Below are 20,372 nucleotides of genomic sequence, written 5' to 3'. Positions count from 1 at the left end.
ATATGACCATCTCTATGCACGACTGCAGGACTGTATTGAAGATAGGGGAAGCTTTACAGGATACTGAAACTGTTCCACATCCTCTGCCCATCGAACTATGACCCTGCGGTTATGATCGTATACAGCCTACAAAATGTGTAGAGCTCCAGTGATGTGGGGCTTTCGATTCAAGATGTTGTTCTTCACTTCCCACAAGTATAATGCATATTTGGTGATGTAATTGCATTTTTGTAATATTGTAGGCAGTGCGACACATATCTTACTGCACATTGGTTAGTTTAAATGGCACTCATGTATGAACATCAACCACGTCTCTACTGGGTTCACAGGATGGAAGTACGCTACGATATAAAAATGTGAAACTGGTTTTCGTAAATCGCTTAAGGAAAAGTGGGGGGATGATTCCTTTGAAATTTATATGGCCGATTTCCTTCGAAATCCTTCCCGAATCCGAGCTCTCGCTCCGTCTCGCCTGACCTAGTCGTTGACGGGAATTTAAACCCTTATCTTCTTTCCTTTCAGCACAGGAGGTACTTATGCGTTGATCTTCGTAGCTCCTAATTTCGTCATTTTGGACTAGCATCCTGAATTAAACGCGTAATAGCTCCTTCCTTTTTGCATGAAGACTGTCACAAATGACAATGATCAGTCCGTTAGACGTTGATTCAATGCGCTGTAGTTATGTTCGTGCATTCTGAAAAGTACCGTTGCCGGTTTTCCTCCGTTTTATTTCCATTGTAATCAGGGAAAAAAACCTACTTTTGCCGTGTGGTCTTAAAATTCATCCACTTTAAGCACTTAACGCGTGTAAGGCACATTAAGTTACGTCCTAGAAAAGCAATAACTGCCCTGACACAACGCAAGCTGGAAAACTGTGGCCATTCAAGAGGCAATAACTCCGTTCTCTGGGGGTATACATTTGCCAGATAATTGCACTTCCAGAAGACCTGATGGCGCATTACGTCGAAACAATAATTAACAGAAACCATAAAACGTAGCCGCAAGCCAAAGAAATGCGAGTAAATTTATGTTACTACACTTCGAACAACTATGGCCATAAGTGTCGAGATATGGAAATGTCGGAAAATAATTTGCTGTATGCTGCGAGTTCTCTCTCTCTCTCTCTCTCTCTCTCTCTCTCTCTCTCTCTCTCTCTCTTGTGTGTGTGTGGGGGGGGGGGGGGGGGGAGGGGGGAGTGTGGAAGGGAGGGACAGGAGAAAACCGTGCTTATTTCCGGGTTACAGAATCGGACACGATTAAAAAATTGAAAAAGGGGATCGTAAAAGAAGTTGATGAAGTATACATCTATATTCATGTCAGTTTAGATAAAAGTACATTCTTGGTATTTGTTGCCTATCACCACTGTTACTGTTTTCATTAATACTGAAAAATAAATCATCTTCCATCTCAGCTTTGCACGAAGACAGGCCATTGAATTCTCCTTCCGCGACATTTGACTCACAATCTGCCTAATCTGGTCCAAATGTTTCTGAGCACTACGGGACTTAACATCTGAGGTCATCAGTCCCCTAAAACTTAGAACTACTTAAACCTAACTAACCTAAGGACATCACACACATCCATGCCCGAGGCAGGATTCGAACTTGCGACAGTAGCGGTCGCTCGGTTCCAAACTGAAGCACCTAGAACCGCTCGGCCACACCGGCCGGCCTGCCTAATCTGGTTTATGCCTATATTATCAGTACTGTTTGATGGCCACGACTACAGTTTTTGCGTAGTCCTTGCAGTCAACGATCCTGTTTCATCACCATTGCTTTTTTGTTCCTCCACCCTATCACGAATAACTTATTTTTCTTTTGAATTAATAGCGACATAATGTGGTTTTATTCTACCTTTGGGCATGGTTTCGACGGATGTAGCCCGTCTTCTTCAGAAATACACTCCTGGAAATGGAAAAAAGAACACATTGACACCGGTGTGTCAGACCCACCATACTTGCTCCGGACACTGCGAGAGGGCTGTACAAGCAATGATCACACGCACGGCACAGCGGACACGCCAGGAACCGCGGTGTTGGCCGTCGAATGGCGCTAGCTGCGCAGCATTTGTGCACCGCCGCCGTCAGTGTCAGCCAGTTTGTCGTGGCATACGGAGCTCCATCGCAGTCTGTAACACTGGTAGCATGCCGCGACAGCGTGGACGTGAACCGTATGTGCAGTTGACGGACTTTGAGCGAGGGCGTATAGTGGGCATGCGGGAGGCCGGGTGGACGTACCGCCGAATTGCTCAACACGTGGGGCGTGAGGTCTCCACAGTACATCGATGTTGTCGCCAGTGGTCGGCGGAAGGTGCACGTGCCCGTCGACCTGGGACCGGACCGCAGCGACGCACGGATGCACGCCAAGACCGTAGGATCCTACGCAGTGCCGTAGGGGACCGCACCGCCACTTCCCAGCAAATTAGGGACACTGTTGCTCCTGGGGTATCGGCGAGGACCATTCGCAACCGTCTCCATGAAGCTGGGCTACGGTCCCGCACACCGTTAGGCCGTCTTCCGCTCACGCCCCAACATCGTGCAGCCCGCCTCCAGTGGTGTCGCGACAGGCGTGAATGGAGGGACGAATGGAGACGTGTCGTCTTCAGCGATGAGAGTCGCTTCTGCCTTGGTGCCAATGATGGTCGTATGCGTGTTTGGCGCCATGCAGGTGAGCGCCACAATCAGGACTGCATACGACCGAGGCACACAGGGCCAACACCCGGCATCATGGTGTGGGGAGCGATCTCCTACACTGGCCGTACACCACTGGTGATCGTCGAGGGGACACTGAATAGTGCACGGCACATCCAAACCGTCATCGAACCCAGCGTTCTACCATTCCTAGACCGGCAAGGGAACTTGCTGTTCCAACAGGACAATGCACGTCCGCATGTATCCCGTGCCACCCAACGTGCTCTAGAAGGTGTAAGTCAACTACCCTGGCCAGCAAGATCTCCGGATCTGTCCCCCATTGAGCATGTTTGGGACTGGATGAAGCGTCGTCTCACGCGGTCTGCACGTCCAGCACGAACGCTGGTCCAACTGAGGCGCCAGGTGGAAATGGCATGGCAAGCCGTTCCACAGGACTACATCCAGCATCTCTACGATCGTCTCGATGGGAGAATAGCAGCCTGCATTGCTGCGAAAGGTGGATATACACTGTACTAGTGCCGACATTGTGCATGCTCTGGTGCCTGTGTCTATGTGCCTGTGGTTCTGTCAGTGTGGTCATGTGATGTATCTGACCCCAGGAATGTGTCAATAAAGTTTCCCCTTCCTGGGACAATGAATTCATGGTGTTCTTATTTCAATTTCCAGGAGTGTATAATGTCAGGTCATGAAGCTGCACGCCGACGTTGACAATTCTTACTTGACAAGCCCTGATCATAGGGACCAGCATATTTAATATGTATACAATGATGTGCGCTGACAGAATATTTTCATTGGATAAATGTCAAATTTCTTGTTTTTCCCGTTGGAAATTTTAGTTACATGTGTTTCTGAAGAAGACGGGTTTACATCCGTCAAAACCATGGTCAAAGGTTGAATAAAACCAGGTCTTGTCGCAGCTGCTTGGCAGCTTTGGATTCATTTACTGAGCTGTTACCGCCGGGCGAGGTAGCCGCGCGGTCTCGGGCGCCTTGCCACGGTTCGTCCTGCTCGCTACGTCGGAAGTTCGAGTCCTCCCTCGGGCGTGGGTGTGTGTGCTGTCCATAGCGTAAGTTAGTTTAAGTTAGGTTAAGTAGTGTGTAGGCTTAGGGACCGATGACCTCAGCAATTTGATCACATAAGACCTTACCACAAATTTTAAATTTGATCTGTAACCGTTGCTGAAGCGCAGCCATGTTCAAAATATTGATATTTTTCCTTCTGGATGTCCATGAAAAGACACGGGTGAATGACGGAGTGATTTCGTCAGTAAAAGCACGGTCGATATCTTCCTAAGTCCTTGTGTCAATAAAGTGGCGCTGCGTGTGTGAAAACCTCACGATCGACAGGAGATTAAACGGCATTTATAACGGCGAAAGAAGGAAATGTAAATAAAGGCTGACATTTCATTGGTGAAGATGTCATAACAGAAGGCACGCACGATTCATCTGGTGAAGAAATGAACAAGAAATCAAACTTCCTGGCAGATTAAAACTGTGTGCCGGACCGAGACTCGAACTCGGGCAAAGGTCCCGAGTTCGAGCTCGGGCAAAGGTCCCGAGTTCGAGCTCGGGCAAAGGTCCCGAGTTCGAGTCTCGGTCCGGCACACAGTTTTAATCTGCCAGGAAGTTTCATATCAGCGCACACTCCGCTGCAGAGTGAAAATCTCATTCTGGAAACAAGAAATCAGCTACGACGATTTGACTGGAACTGTCGCAGAATTCACCCCAGGTAATTTAGGGGGAAAAAGAGAGAACCTAAAGATGCATGGCCAGAGGAGAATTCAAACAATTCTCCTACCAGTCGTAAGTGCATCTTCCCATTAGATACGAAACGTCTAACTTCCAATTCTTCACCCGATTATGGGCAGCTCTTTAGTTTATCCAGAAATTTCTTAGCCTACCATGAGCTACAGAAGAACGTCTTTATGTCAAATTTCAGTTCAGAGAGGCGTGTGAAATCCTGGTGAGACAACATTCACCAGGTTGCTTCGATTAAAGTTCAATGATATCGGCAGCGGCCTAGTTTCCAAGTGACCTTAAAACATTCATGTTCAACCAGTTATATCGATCGCAAGTTGGCAGTTAAGTTCCTCCCTGCGCTTCGGTGAATAGACCGACTTTTTGAGCTTCACCAGGTTGGAATATGGTGTCGGTACTCCGATGAAGAAAGGAGACAGCTTTCTACACGCTCTTACAATAGTATCGGGCTTGTCTGCAGTTCGTAGCAGTTGTGAGGTGGTCATTAACGTCAAGTTATGACACATCATAGTACCATCCTTTATAATAGTGCAAGGAGCGAATGTACCGGTCGTCTACAGAGATAGTGTTGATAACAATTAATGCTGTTTTTGTCATTTTTAAGTGTCGCACAATAGCGTAAATCAAGTGTTAACATGATCTGCTAATCCTTTTTTTAACGGTAAGGTTGTTATGTGTGTTTCGTTCAAATGATTAGCTGGAAGTACATGCAGCGACGAATTGTATAGATTACGCAGTCTGCGTCTTCAGTTCAAACAGTTAAGAAATTGGTGACTGAAGTGAAATGCAGCTGCAGCTCTGCTCAAGATGATCCACTTGAAGGATGCCCCAATCATGCAAACCGAAACGAAAACATCGAGAAGTGCAAAGAATGACACTGGACGATCGGCGATTAAAGTTGTATGAAATACACTATTGGCCATTAAAATTGCTACACCACGAAGATAACGTGCTACAGACTCGAAATTTAACCGACAGGAAGAAGATGCTGTGATATGCAAATGATTAGCTTTTCAGAGCATTCACACAAGGATGGCACCGGTACACCTACAATGTGCTGACATGAGTAAAATTTCCAACCGATTTCTCATACACAAACAGCATTTGACCGGCGTTGCCTGGTGAAACGTTGTTGTGATGCCTCGTGTGAGGAGGAGAAATGCGTACAGTCACGTTTCCGACTTTGATAAAGGTCGGATTGAAGCCTATCGCGATTGCGGTTTATCGTATCGCAACATTGCCGGTCGCGTTGGTCGAGATCAAATGACTGTTCGCAGAATATGGATTTGGTGGGTTCAGGAGAGCAGTACGGAACGCCATGCTGGGTCCCAGCGGCCTCGTATCACTAGCAGTCGAGATGACAGGCATCTTATCCGCATTTCTGTAACGAATCGTGCAGCCACGTCTCGATCCTTGAGTCAACAGATGGAGACGTTTGCAAGACAACAGTCATGTGCACGAACAGTTCGACGACGTTTGCAGCAGCATGGACTATCAACTCGGAGACCATGGCTGCGGTTACCCTTGACGCTGCATCACAGACAGGAGCGCCTGCGATGGTGTACTCAACGACGAACCTGGGTGCACGAATGGCAAAACGTTATTTTTTCGGATGAATTCAGGTTCTGTTTACAGCATCATGATGGTCGCATCCGTGTTTGGCTACATCGCGGTGAATGCACATTGGAAGCGTGTATTCGTCATCGCCATACTGGCGTATCATCCGGCGTGATGGTATGGGGTGCCATTGGTTACACGTCTCGGTCACCTCTTGTTCGCATTGGCTCTACCCTTCATTCGATCCCTGCGAAACCCTACATTTCAGCAGGATAATGCACGTCCGCATGTTGCAGGTCCTGTACGGGCCTTTCTGGATACAGAAAATGTTCGACTGCTGCCCTGGCCAGCACATTCTCCAGATCTCTCACCAATTGAAAACGTCTGGTCAATGGTGGCCGAGCAACAGGCTCGTCACAATACGCCAGCCACTACTCTTGATGAACTGTGGTATCGTGTTGGAGCTGCATGGGCAGCTGTACCTGTACACGCCATCCAAGCTTTGTTTGACTCAATGCCCAGGCGTATCAAGGCCGTTATTACGGCCAGAGTTGGTGGTTCTGGGTACTGATTTCTCAGGATCTATGCACCCAAATTGCGTAAAAATGTAATCACATGTCAGTTCTAGTCCAATGATTACCCGTTTATCATCTGCGTTTCTCTTGGTGTAGCAATTTTTTTGGCCAGTAGTGTACATTGGTCAAAATAAATGTTGCATATTGCCGAAACTTTAAAATTGAACGTTGTGATCCAGAAACACGTTATGATATCAGTGTATTGGTTTGTTTGCAATCTAATCCTAGCGGAAACAGTCCATCTTTCTACGGTGAGGGGGCAGTGACAGCGAGAAGAAGCTATAGTGTATGCAGTGGAATCCTTTGTAAGGTTTTGCTTTTGTTTATCTTCATCAAGTGTAAATGTGTTTATCTTCTTTATCTTTGTTTTCTTGTGACTGTATCTGACAGAACAACACCAATTTTGGTTCCCATTATGTTCAGTGCTGACAATAAAGCCTTACCCAACACTGTAGGTGACACTATTGGCATATAAGAGGAAAGAGTACGATTCATTTCACGTGAAGAATTAACTGTGCGTACCCTTTTTGTTAGGTGTTCGCTGCATTTCTTAAATACTGATAAAAAAAATCACATATGCGGAAACAAGTTCTCTGCAAAGTTTGGACCCGTTTAAAAAAGATCCAATTGAATTTATGGCAACTTTTTTTTCCTATGGATATGGCTCGCTTCCCCCATTTAACTGCAGACGCTAAAAAGCAATGAAAACAGTGGGCGAAAATCTATGACAACTGGTAGCTTATAATGTCTTTGTGTAGAATACTGTGACCTTGACTTTGTGCTGTTTTGACTTTGGTAGTGAGTTACGTGGCTGATATTTTCTGCAAATTTCTCGCGTGCCTTTTCCGCGCCCAAAATAATATTGGATTATCGGTCGTTATTCTTGCGGAGGCACGTGTGAGATGGCAGCTGGTAAAGGTTGATTAAGTCTGAAGTGGAATACCGACAGTAGATGTGTCGGAACGTGTTAATCATTATGTTAAGTATGGAGTGGTGAAGATCGCGTAATCGAGTCAGCGAGCGAAGAGAGTTATAAGTGGCCATTATTAAGTGATTACATTCAATAAGTTGGATTAGGCAGGTGTAATAACTGTGAGATAGTGGAAGTAAGAGAAGAGTGAATGTGGAAATTGCATTACTGACAACACTCTGCAGACATTAACTGTAAGAAAATTCATTGACAGTACTGTTTTTATTTCATGAACTGGATCCGTTTAATAAGCGTGTTATTGTCCAAATGTAAAGAAATAAATGTGTATAGATCGTAATTATATTTAATAGCTAGATGAATTATGAACTCAGTGCATGAGAGACGTCACAATTTAGTTTAGTTCGTAATCCCTGCTTCATCTATCCCTTCCTCCGGCCACCACCCCACTCTCCGCACAGATACATTACACAGCACAAAATGGCAAAATCGAATTCGTCTGCCGGAACACTACTACTAATGTTTTCTGATATATAAAGAAAATTGTCCTAGTTGTTTAACTTTCAAAGGAGGAATAAGCGATTCTATAGCATGCTTATATCTTGAACCAACTAGACATAAAAAAAGAATACTTAGTGAAAAGGCCAGGATTCCATCAGGGGAAAAATAATCGTGCTTCAGGGAAATGCACCTAAATAGTAAGGCAGGGATCCTACGGGGCCAGATAAAGTTCTTATCACATCCAGTGTCAGATTACACATCCGGTGTCAGGTTAACTCACTTAAGTTAACGATGAGCACAGCCTCTCCACAAATGATCATTATCTTGTTCATTCAGATGATGGACTGCCAGTAGAGACCAGCAAAGTAGTCTTTTATACTCCAATTTTTATTTTTTAAAAGTTGCGTATACTGCTACAGATAACTTTTATAAACAGCAATCGATGAACAGATACGGCAAAGGGCTAACTGAGATACTGGTGTCCAACCCACGGCCTGCTGACTGCATACCGCCCAAAGCAAGTATCAGTGGTTCCTAAGAAGTGAGGATCTATCACACGATCGGTATTTAAAAAAAAAAATCCACAGAATAATTCTGTTTATGTAACATTATGAACTGGATATTTTGAATTTGAAACTCCCGCCATCGATGCTATTCTCTCATTGGTCCATCCCTCTTTTTGTTTATTTTTCTTTCTCAGCGGTTATTGTCAGTGCTACGTACATTATATACGGCTCAAAAATACTCTTCTTCCTGTGTGGGCCAGGTAAGCTAAAAGGTTGTACAACCATGGGCTAAGATGTCGAGGTGCATTGAAGCAGTAGAAGCAGCAGCAGGTGAGGTTAAGAAGCTACATGATGCCATATTTATGTTGTTTAACGTTAGCTACAAATAAACAATACAGCTGTAAATGTGACACTGTCTGATATCCGACCAAGAGTTCCATCCGGTGGTTATATTTAAAAATTCAAGATTTTGTGATGTTAAAGTGATATCATCCGCGTATGAATGCTATCGACTAAGTAATACGCCACTGCATATTTCTGCATTGCCCATAGCAACGTTCATTCACAGTCAGTAATGTTGGGAGATCATACAGTCACAGCAGAAGACTTCCCTGAAAAAATTAAAATATTTAACAGCAGGGAATGCATACATCTGTAGGAACAGACGTTTAAGAATCTTAGGTACAAAAGTTATTCTATAAAGTACGATGCTGTAGACAGTCGACTTAGGTGGCAATCGTACGTCCAGCGATTCTACGAAACTTTGTACTGTAAACTGTTTGAGTCTGCTTGCCAAACTCTGAATTCATCGGAAGAAACCGTTGTTCAGTTTTATGAATCATGTTGCGCCGTAATGGAGATAGATATGTATGAGCCAAGCGTGCCAGATATAGGCACAGAACTGCAATAAGATTTAAGAGTATGGTAGAAGAGTTATTCTGAGACAGCCAAACATTGGGCGATGCACCACCTTTGGTGCTATAACACTGAAATTCATAACCAGCAGGATATCAGAGCAGATTGTGGGTGGATAACTATCTTATTACATTCGGTGTCAGGTTATACATCTGGAGTCAGGTTACCCACTTTTCTCTTTATAATCAAGGCTATCTCCCACTCCCCTCCCGCAGGGAACAGCCAGGAATTATTCAAGGGCACCAAGAGGAACCCCCTTCCCTCATCCCCATCTCCAGCCCTCCCCTTGGAGCAATGAGACTGAAGCACCCCTGCCCATCTTGATCTTTTATAACTGGGAAGCTTGAGTGGGTTCACTCCAGAGTTGGGCACTATAGGGAGAGGTTGTAGTATGTGTCTCTTTCTTAACAACAAAATACTTTAAGTCAAGTCACATAAATTCTCTTTATTTATAACAAATTAATATCATGTTATTCGAGGTACCAGCAGAAACCACATCCAGGCAATATATGTAAATACTGTCATTCTTCCCCAATTTTACGCATTTTTCATCCATTTTCGTATTTTACCCAATTATGTGAGTTATGTATGGACGTCACGTCGACAATGCGTCGTATCAAGACATCACATCAATGTCACAATCTATAACATCGTCATGATACTCTCAACCAATCACAATTCAACATGGACCCAATTTATTTATTATTGCTAAGCCACCACTGCATAACTTGTGTGTGTGTCACATCACAGTGTATGTGTCAGAAACTAACACGTTTGTGGAAATAATGATGTCATAGCACTGCATATATACAGATATCCAGCTTAAGAAACTGCACGTAGAAAAAATACCACACTGTGGTAGACAAACCACCTGCTAAGCGACCACCACATTACCATATTGTGTGACATCACAGTAAAATTCTGAGAGGGTTACCGATTTCCAACCAAAATACTGTGTGTGTGTGTGTGTGTGTGTGTGTGTGTGTGTGTGTGTGTGTGTGTGTGTGTGTGGAACAATGTTACAAAAGTTTCCACCTATAGAGCTCACCAGTGATAAGTAAGGCACCTGAAGGGTAGTCCGCCATCTAACGCTGACGTGAGATATATAGCCAGGACATTGCTTCACCCAGCATTGACAGTGAACGTTCCATTATTATTATAGCTATAACCCTCTTCGACTTGGCTGCTAGAACCAAAGACACTGCAGCTATATCACTTCTGACTGAGTGACCTTCATCCCATGGTAACAGCGAACAGATCCCAACACATCGGTGGAAATACCAAAGCCTGCTACAAATACACAGCTAGGTTATCAGGAACTTACCCCACCCCTGCATTCACCGGATAATGCGAGTCGAACGAGTGAAGTGAGTTGCAGGTAAAGTATGAAACTTCTCGAGCGGCCGCGACCGCTAGCAAATCCCTGGACTTGAAAGAGAGAGCCCAACATGTCTAAGCAATACTTCTAAGCCCTTGTAGTGTTTTAACACACAGTTGTGTATGGGTGGTTGTCTAATGTTGGCTCCAAACGGAATTCTCACACAACAAATGATTAAAATGACCCTGCCATCGACAACCTGCACTTAGGTATTTCCGTAAAACGAAGCATTGTGTTGTGGTTTTGCTTCACTTCAGTTTACCACATCAAACGAATTATTCCTATTGGGATGCTAATAGAATGAATCACAATTTTGATACCGTCATTGATTTATGCTCAAAAAACATGTAGTGTGCAAAAAAATGTATAAATATGAAGTACACAACATCGGATTCTACCATAAATGTAACTTCCAGATTGGCAGAACATATATTTTACTTTTCTTATAGCGCATCCCCCTTTATAAGAAGGACAGTTGGCTGATACTGATTAGCGGAGAGAAACAGAGGACCAACACCCTGACTGGAACATCCATAAAAAGCTCAGTGGACAATCAAATGGAACTGAACACATTTACTATGAGTGTTTCTGTCTCTGCAGAACCAGAGCGTGCATACCACCTACTGAATATGGATGGTAGTTGTACTGCACCGATGATGTACTCGTTGGGGCATTGGACGCTGTGCAGATGATATATGTGGCGTATCTGCAATTCTCTGCCTACACAGTAACGCAGTATGTCGTCTGTAAACTCCTAGGACTGAAATTACCTCAGTACAAGACAGAACACGAGTCAAGATTTCTGTTTGCTCAATAGCTAGGGACAGATATTCGACTCAAGTATTCTTCCTTAAAGAAACACCTCAATATGTGTCAGCCTTAAGAGACAAGTAAGTAATCGTCACTCAAATAAACAGAATAACAACTCTGTTCACAGAGAAATGATTTCTCAAAATCTAGCCAACAAATTCTCTGCTGTGGCTCTCGCCAGCGATGTCTCTAGCTAGATCCCCGGAGAGAAGTATCTTTGGTTGATCCCTGCAGGGAAGTGCCTCTCCACGCCATACACCCGCTTCCTCGTGGACATGCTGTGTCTATGCTTGTCCTCGGACGACGAATCCAGTGGCCTTTACAAAAGCATTACATCCCCCTACATGGGTCATCAATCTGCCCGAAAATCACCTGAAGCAGATGCTGCTTTCGTATGATTATCTGGAAGTTTCCATTTCCCCTCCTACACCCTTAGCATTCCACCACTGAAATACATGTCGTAAAATGAAGAACAAACCGTCTTCAGTCACAAGTTGCGTTTATTTACTGCACTGCCCATGTCGAGCCCTGGAGGCTCATCTTCAGGTGCTTTTTAGTGTTTTACATCAGGTTTTTTAGTTGTTTGTCTGTTGGTATTACATTTTTGTGTTACAACATGGTGTATTGTAGATATAAGTTTAACAGCGTTAATAATATGAAAATAACTTACAGTTTAACATTGTACGAGGTGCATTCAAGTTCTAAGGCCTCCGATTTTTTTTCTCCGGACTGGAAAGAGATAGAAACATGCGCATTGTTTTAAAATGAGGCCGCGTTCATTGTCAATACGTCCCAGAGATGGCAGCACCATACGGCAGATGGAATTTTACCGCCAGCGACGAGAATGAGAACTGTTTTAAATACTTAAAATGGCGACGTTTTCCTTACTTGAACAGCGCGCAATCATTCGTTTTCTGAATTTACGTGGTGTGAAATCAATTGAAATTCATCAACAGTTTAAGGAGACATGTGGTGATGGAGTTATGGATGTGTCGAAAGTGCGTTCGTGGGTGCGACAATTTAATGAAGGCAGAACATCGTGTGACAACAAACCGAAACAACCTCGGGCTCGCACAAGCCAGTCTGACGACATGATCGAGAAAGTGGAGAGAATTGTTTTGGGGGATCGCCGAATGACTGTTGAACAGATCGCCTCCAGAGTTGGCATTTCTGTGGGTTCTGTGCACACAATCCCGCATGACGACCTGAAAACGCGAAAAGTGTCATCCAGGTGAGTGCCACGAATGCTGATGGACGACCACATGGCTGCCCGTGTGGCACGTTGCCAAGCAATGTTGACGCATAACAACAGCATGAATGGGACTTTCTTTTCGTCGGTTGTGACAATGGACGAGACGTGGATGCCATTTTTCAATCCAGAAACAAAGCGCCAGTCAGCTCAATGGAAGCACACAGATTCATCGCCACAAAAAGAAAAATTCGGGTAACCGCCAGTGCTGAAAAAATGATGGTGTCCATGTTCTGGGACAGCAAGGGCGTAATCCTTATCCATTGCGTTCCAAAGGGCACTACGGTAACAGGTACATCCTACGAAAATGTTTTGAAGAACAAATTCCTTCCTGCACTGCAACAAAAACGTCCAGGAAGGGCTGCGCGTGTGCTGTTTCACCAAGACAACGCACCCGCACATCGAGCTAACGTTACGCAACAGTTTCTCCGTGATAACAACTTTGAAGTGATTCCTCATGCTCCCTACTCACCTGACCTGGCTCCTAGTGACTTTTGGCTTTTTCCAACAATGAAAGACACTCTCCGTGGCCGCACATTCACCAGCCGTGCTGCTATTGCCTCAGCGATTTTCAGTGGTCAAAACAGACTCCTAAAGAAGCCTTCGCCGCTGCCATGGAATCATGGCGTCAGCGTTGTGAAAAATGTGTACGTCTGCAGGGTGATTACGTCGAGAAGTAACGCCAGTTTCATCGATTTCGGGTGAGTAGTTAATTAGAAAAAAAATCGGAGGCCTTAGAACTTGAATGCACCTCGTATGATGTCTGCTGATGTAAATCACTAAAAAGCACCTGAAGATGAGCCTCCAGGGCTCGAAATGCAAAGTGCAGTAAATAAACGCAACTTGTGAATGAAGGCGGTTTGTTCTTCATTTTACGAAAGCAAAACAGTCGCGGACGAAACACTGAAAAACAATGGATAAAATTAAAATACATGTCTTTGCTTTTCAGTGGGCAGCATGTCCCGGTGCTTCTCACGAGAAGATTACTCGGAGGTCAGCTCACAATCATGGTATGCGACTGCGTATTTCTTCAGACTAAAATGATGTCTTTTCGTCGTGTTCCATCCCTGATACTCATTCGCAACTTACGCTGTTCCGAAATTTGTTTCATTCCGGCAGAGTGCAACCTTGCGCCCGCACTGTCTTCATTAAGGGAATTCTGCGACTCGAGCGTTGTGAACGGCCTCCTCCTTGCTTTTCTCTCACTCTCTCAGGGCAGCTCACAGTCGGCTGCAGATTTCGAGTCCATTATTACATTGCTGGCTGTGAGACAGGCCAACCAGCTATTGGCATATGCTATATTCCATTGGAAAGCTGCTAAATCTATCTATTTAGTGGTATATACCACACTCGATTTTTTTTTATTTTGCGAGTTATAACCAATCGTCTTCACTGGTTTTCATCAACTGTGTAGTAGCAAGCAATGCTGTACCGTAAATACTTTCTCTCAGACGAGGAAATCGAAAGTCTATTGAGTAAATGTGATATTGATGTTTCCGAAAGTAATTTTTGATAGTTCTGAGAATGAAGACAGTGAGGTAAAAGGTACTAGCAGTAATAATGAGGCAAATGAAACAGATAGTGACAGTGATGTTGCAGCATTACGTGAGTGTGTTGCTAAAAAATCTTCCAAAATTTCATTTTTTGGTTCTAGTGGCGTCAATTCTGGGGTTCAAAGACGACTCTGTGAACAACTCACCCCCTTAGATTTGCACACCAAAATGGTTCATGTGTTTTTCTGGGAGGATGTAGCAGTAGAAACAAATAGATATGCAATAGAAGGTCATGCTTCGAAATCAAACAGTGCCTGGTTTCCTATTACATTTGATGAAATTCAAAAATATTTTGCTTTATTTATTATTATGACACAGATGAAGAAGCCAATACTTCAGACATACTCGTCCACGAAATAATAAATTCATAGTCCATTCTTTTCTAATAGAAGTTCCTTCATTTTGTAAACAATCAAAATGTTGATCCTGCAAACCATCTGAACAAGTTACAACCTGTTAATGACTATCTCCAATTTCCAGAGTGTTTATTATCATGAAGAAGATACTACAATGGATGAAAGCCTCATGAAATTCAGATGTAGACTCTGCTACATACAGTTCAATCCCCCAAGGAAAGGTACGTTTTGGAATAAAGTTCTTCAAAATTTGTCAGTCAAACAGTGTTTACTGTTCAGGATTATACAGGAAGAGCCAATCAATAAAGAACCCCATTTAATGAAGCTGTTGTTATGGATCTCATGCAACCAGACCTGTTTCAAAAATATAAACTAAAAAAAGAGAGACTGTTGTGCTATTTTCACACAAGCTCATGACTCTAAAGTGGATGGATGAAAAAGAAGTAAATATTCTATCTACTATCCATACAGGTGTCAATACGACAGCTACAGGAAAGAGTGATAGGCAAACCAAAACCCCAGTATAGAAGCCCCAAGCAATAATACAGTACAACAATTCAATAGTCCTACTAAACAAAGTGGCTGGAAAAGAGTTGAGGACATTATATAGCAGGTCACTCTACCAAACTACCTTAGACGTGAAAGGTCCCAGTATGGAATTTCCCCTGCTAGACTGCACGCAGAAAACTGGGCACATTTTGTTAGGTTTATCCCCCCAAATCCCGTCAAGAAAATACCCTCCACAAATTCTGTAGCGTGCAAAGCAAGGAAGAAAAAAAGTGACACGTGGTATGAGCGTGGGGAATATCTAGTGGTGGTGCGCATGCCTGAATGTTTTCGAGTATTAAAAAAAAATGGTTCAAATGGCTCTGAGCACTATGGGACTTAACATCTATGGTCATCAGTCCCCTAGAACTTAGAACTACTTAAACCTAACTAACCTATGGACAGCACACAACACCCAGCCATCACGAGGCAGAGAAAATCCCTGACCCCGCCGGAAATCGAACCCGGGAACCCGGGCGTGGGAAGCGAGAACGCTACCGCACGACCACGAGATGCGGGCTTTTCGAGTATTCCAGAACAACAAAACTTTTAAATCAGTGTTATCTTCACTCCTCATCACTTCAATAAACAGTAAGGTAAGATTTATAAAGAATACCTATCAAAAATTATGTAATTTTTAGAAGAGTGTGTAAGAGAAAATATGCTGATTTTCTTAAATTTAAATGGTAAATATAGGGTCAACTATGGGGCAAAATATTAGTGAGTCAGCGGGTTAAGACCAAGACATGCAGTACTACAGAAATTATTAGTAGGTGGTGCTGGCGACTAATAGACAAAGAAATGATTAATAATGTGTGTGTGTGTGTGTAAACAACGCTCTATTATAAATATAAATCGGGAAGAATTTACGGAATATTAAATGTATGTGGCAAAATCTTGCGGCCTTCCACACTACTCCAGACAATCTCCCCAGGGATGGTAGAGAAATTTGCATTATTTAAACACCACGTACGTGTAATTGTTTCCGACATTATGCGGCCGAGCTGATGGATGGCGTAAAAGGAACTGTTATGTAATCTGGCATCCCACCACAGTACACCGGTTCTAACTCGCTGACGTACTCACCTGGTCACCTGCGGAAATCAGCTGGACGACTTTTTGCAGATAAGAGTTGCTAGCAGTTTAAGCCACAAGCGCTATCCTAAAACCCAACTTTCTGCCTGGTGCAACCATAACCCTGCTTTCAAAAGCATCGATTATTCTTGGGTGGTGACAGTCCTTGTCAGCCAGAGCTCACAAGTGGACTTAAGACACGTAACACGTTATAAACTATTGTATAATTATTAGAGAACGTGTGACATTGCTAGAAGACAAGTAACAAAAAGAGGCATCAACGCATCTATGACCACCCCATTGCTAATGTTAGTCTGGAGCTTCCCTCAAGCGTGGGCAGGAGTGTCGCAGTGGGACGAGACTACTACTTTTCTCCCACACTTAAAATAACTGGGCATATCGGGAAAAAAATAGCGACAAAATATAAACCTGAAAGCACACTCACTGTGAATGAGATCTAGGGCTCCCGGGCAGAATAAAAAGACATGTAGCCTATGCAGTTTAAGTGATTTAACATCACTATAAGGCTCGTAAATAGCAAAGGCGTATATACAGGGTGTTACAAAAAGGTACGGCCAAACTTTCAGGAAACATTCCTCACACACAAATAAAGAAAAGACGTTACGTGGACATGTGTCCGGAGACGCTTAATTTCCATGTTAGAGCTCATTTTAGTTTCGTCAGTATGTACTGTACTTCCTCGATTCACCGCCAGTTGGCCCAATTGAAGGAAGGTAATGTTGCAATTGTGCAATCACGTCATCAACACAGATTTTCTGTGAACGTTTGGGCAGGCATTGTAGATGTCTTGTTTGGGCCCCCTGTTCTTCCACCTACGCTCAATGGAGCACGTTATCATGATTTCATACGGGATACTCTACCTGTGCTGCTAGAACATGTGCCTTTACAAGTACGACACAACATGTGGTTCATGCACGATGGAGCTCCTGCACATTTCAGTCGAAGTGTTCGCACGCTTCTCAACAACAGATTCAGTGACCGATGGATTGGTAGAGGCGGACCAATTCCATGGCCTCCACGCTCTCCTGACCTCAACCCCCTTGACTTTCATTTATGGGGGCATTTGAAAGCTCTTGTCTACGCAACTCCGGTACCAAATGTAGAGACTCTTCGTGGTCGTATTGTGGACGGCTGTGATAGAATACGCCATTCTCCAGGGATGCATCAGCGCATCAGGGATTCCATGCGACGGAGGGTGGATGCATGTATCCTCGCTAACGGAGGACATTTTGAACATTTCCTGTAACAAAGTGTTTGAAGTCACGCTGATACGTTCTGTTGCTGTGTGTTTCCATTCCATGGTTAATGTGATTTGAAGAGAAGTAATAAAATGAGCTCTAACATGGAAAGTAAGCGTTTCCGGACACATGTCCACATAACATATTTTCCTTCTTTGTGTGTGAGGGACGTTTCCTGAAAGTTTGGCCGTACCTTTTTGTAACACCCTGTATACCATTTTACAATTCATCCAAATATATTTATAACTCCAAATATGGATAATACCTCAACATTCAGTATAAAATAACACAGCCATTTCCTCATGCACACAGAATTAGTGGGAGTATGACAATGTCGTCTTCTGTCATCCTCTCTCTCTCTCTCTTTCTCTTTCTTTAGAATGCACCATCGCACCACTAATAAAGCATATGTGGTGTCACTCCCTTTCTTACATTAAGGCTTTACAACCTACGACTGCTCGACAGATTACCCCATCTGTACAATGCTATTTTTATCTCTAAGTGTACACATGATGTCATATCTCTTACCTTCCTCCCTCTGTATAAGCTTCCCACGCCCGGGTTCCCGGGTTCGATTCCCGGCGGGGTCAGGGATTTTCTCTGCCTCGTGATGACTGGGTGTTGTGTGATGTCCTTAGGTTAGTTAGGTTTAAGTAGTTCTAAGTTCTAGGGGACTGATGACCATAGCTGTTAAGTCCCATAGTGCTCAGAGCCATTTGAACCATTTGAACCTCTGTATAAACAAAACACACACACACACATATATAGCAGGAGGTCAGTTGAAGTTTTGCAGTGAGCGACAATGGCTATGTTTGAGTCAGTTGCTGTATGTACTGCCTGTAAGTGCGGTATGCCGTTCAAAGATCCTAATAGTATGAATGGGAAACAAACAATGAGAGTGGATCAAGATTGAAGTGGGACATGTACAGAGCGCACAGGACTGTTTCCTTCTGGCATCTCATCAGCTTTCTTGACAACACACGATGCCGCACAGAAAAACGTGTGCAGGAGCTCCTGGATACTTGGGGTGGAAGGTACTGGAACATGCTCCATATTCACCCAATATGAGTCCATGTGATTATGACCTGTTCACTAAAATGAAGGAACTTCTTTGTGACACACGCTACAACCCAAGAGAAGATATCATCAGTGGCATAGGTCAGTTCTTTTGAGACATCGATGAAGTTGAATGCACTGATAGTATACAACACATTCCATATATGTGGAGGAAGGTGATCCAGATGTGGATCGATTATATTGAGGGCATGTAATATGCTGAATGTCTCTCTCAATAAAGTGTGGTACGAATTTTTTTTAACCATGTTGCCACTACTTCTTATCCCTCTCATCAACTCATGGGTCCAAAATTAAAGCAAGAAACGTAAATTTTGTAAGGTTGCGTTTATTTTGCCACAAATTAGTATAAACAGGTGATAGTAAAGTAGAAACAATGTAAAGCACACAGAAAGGAATCAACTGCAATTTGCATAACGGTAGACAAAAATGTTCTTCCTTTTTTCCATGCACATTCTGACAACTGGTTAATGTGCCCAGTGTCGGGTGCGACCAACTCTGGCACCAGTACAGGCCTGACAAAGGTGGGACATGCTGTGAATGATGCCATCAATCTCATGTTGAGGCAATAACGCCCACTCTCCCTTCAGAGCTGCTCACAAGTCCTGGAAAGTGGTTTATGGATGCTGACTTGATGCAGCCCATCTCCCTAGTGCCTTCCAGACATGCCCCATGGGATTCATATCAGGAGAGCAAGCAGGCCACGTCATGTGTGCAACCTCTATCATTTCCAAAGAAACATCAACCACCCATGCTCTATGAGGTTGAGCATTATCGTCCATCAGTATGAAATCTGGACCCGCAACACCTCGCAACAACCTCGCACGATATCTCAAGATCTCCTCACAGTATCTGGTAGCAGTTAAATCTTGCTGATTCACCCATGCAATTTCATCAAGAGGTGTTCTAGTGGTCAACATAATCCCTGCACACGCCATTAGGGGTCCTCCTTGATATGGGTCTCTTTCCACAATTTTTGGATCCCTAAACCGTGTTCCACGTGTCCTTCAGAAGCGAATCCGTCGAGAACTAGTCTCCAGACCAAATCGGGACTCCTCTGTAAAATGAATATTGACCCACCGTTCGACCGTCCAGGTGGCATGTTGATGGCTCCGTTCTAGACGTTCCCTTCGATGAAGACATGCCAGAGATCAACAGACAGCAGGTCTCCAACAATGATGGCCACTCTGCTGAATCTTTCTGTACACCGTTTGCCTCGATACAACACGTCCAGGGGATGCTGTAAGGTCAGATGCTAGTTGCAGTGCAGTACTAAGGCGGTACCGTCGTGTCCCTACAGCCAAATAACGGTCCACTCTTTCTGATGTCAGGCAACGGCCTTGCCGCAGTGGATACACCGGTTCCCGTCAGATCACCGAAGTTAAGCGCTGTCGGGCGTGGCCGGCACTTAGATGGGTGACCATCTGGGCTGGCACGCGCTGTTGCCGATTTTTCGGGGTGCACTCAGCCTCTTAATGTCAGTTGAGGAGCTACTCAACCGAATAGCAGCGGCTTCGGTCAAGAATACCATCATAACGACCGGGAGAGCGGTGTGCTGACCCCCCACGTCCCTCCTATTCGCATCCTCCTCTGAGGATAACACGGCGGTCGGATGGTCCCGGTAGGCCACTCGTGGCCTGAAGACGGAGTGCTGATAGTGCTTTCTGATGTCAGACCTGGTCGA

The 20,372-nt window shown here is 44.2% G+C and overlaps 1 pseudogene; it reads left to right on the top strand.

Annotated features, from left to right (window-relative positions):
• Nucleotides 1-20,018: 20,018 nt before the first annotated feature.
• LOC124557351 lies at nt 20,019-20,136 on the top strand (annotated as a pseudogene).
• The last annotated feature ends 236 nt before the right edge of the window (nt 20,137-20,372 follow it).

The sequence above is a fragment of the Schistocerca americana genome, chromosome X, assembly GCF_021461395.2.
Source record: "Schistocerca americana isolate TAMUIC-IGC-003095 chromosome X, iqSchAmer2.1, whole genome shotgun sequence".
Taxonomy (NCBI): Eukaryota; Metazoa; Arthropoda; class Insecta; order Orthoptera; family Acrididae; genus Schistocerca; species Schistocerca americana.
The sequence above is the reverse complement of the archived record's forward strand: the minus strand, read 5'-3'. Positions and strand labels throughout refer to the sequence as shown.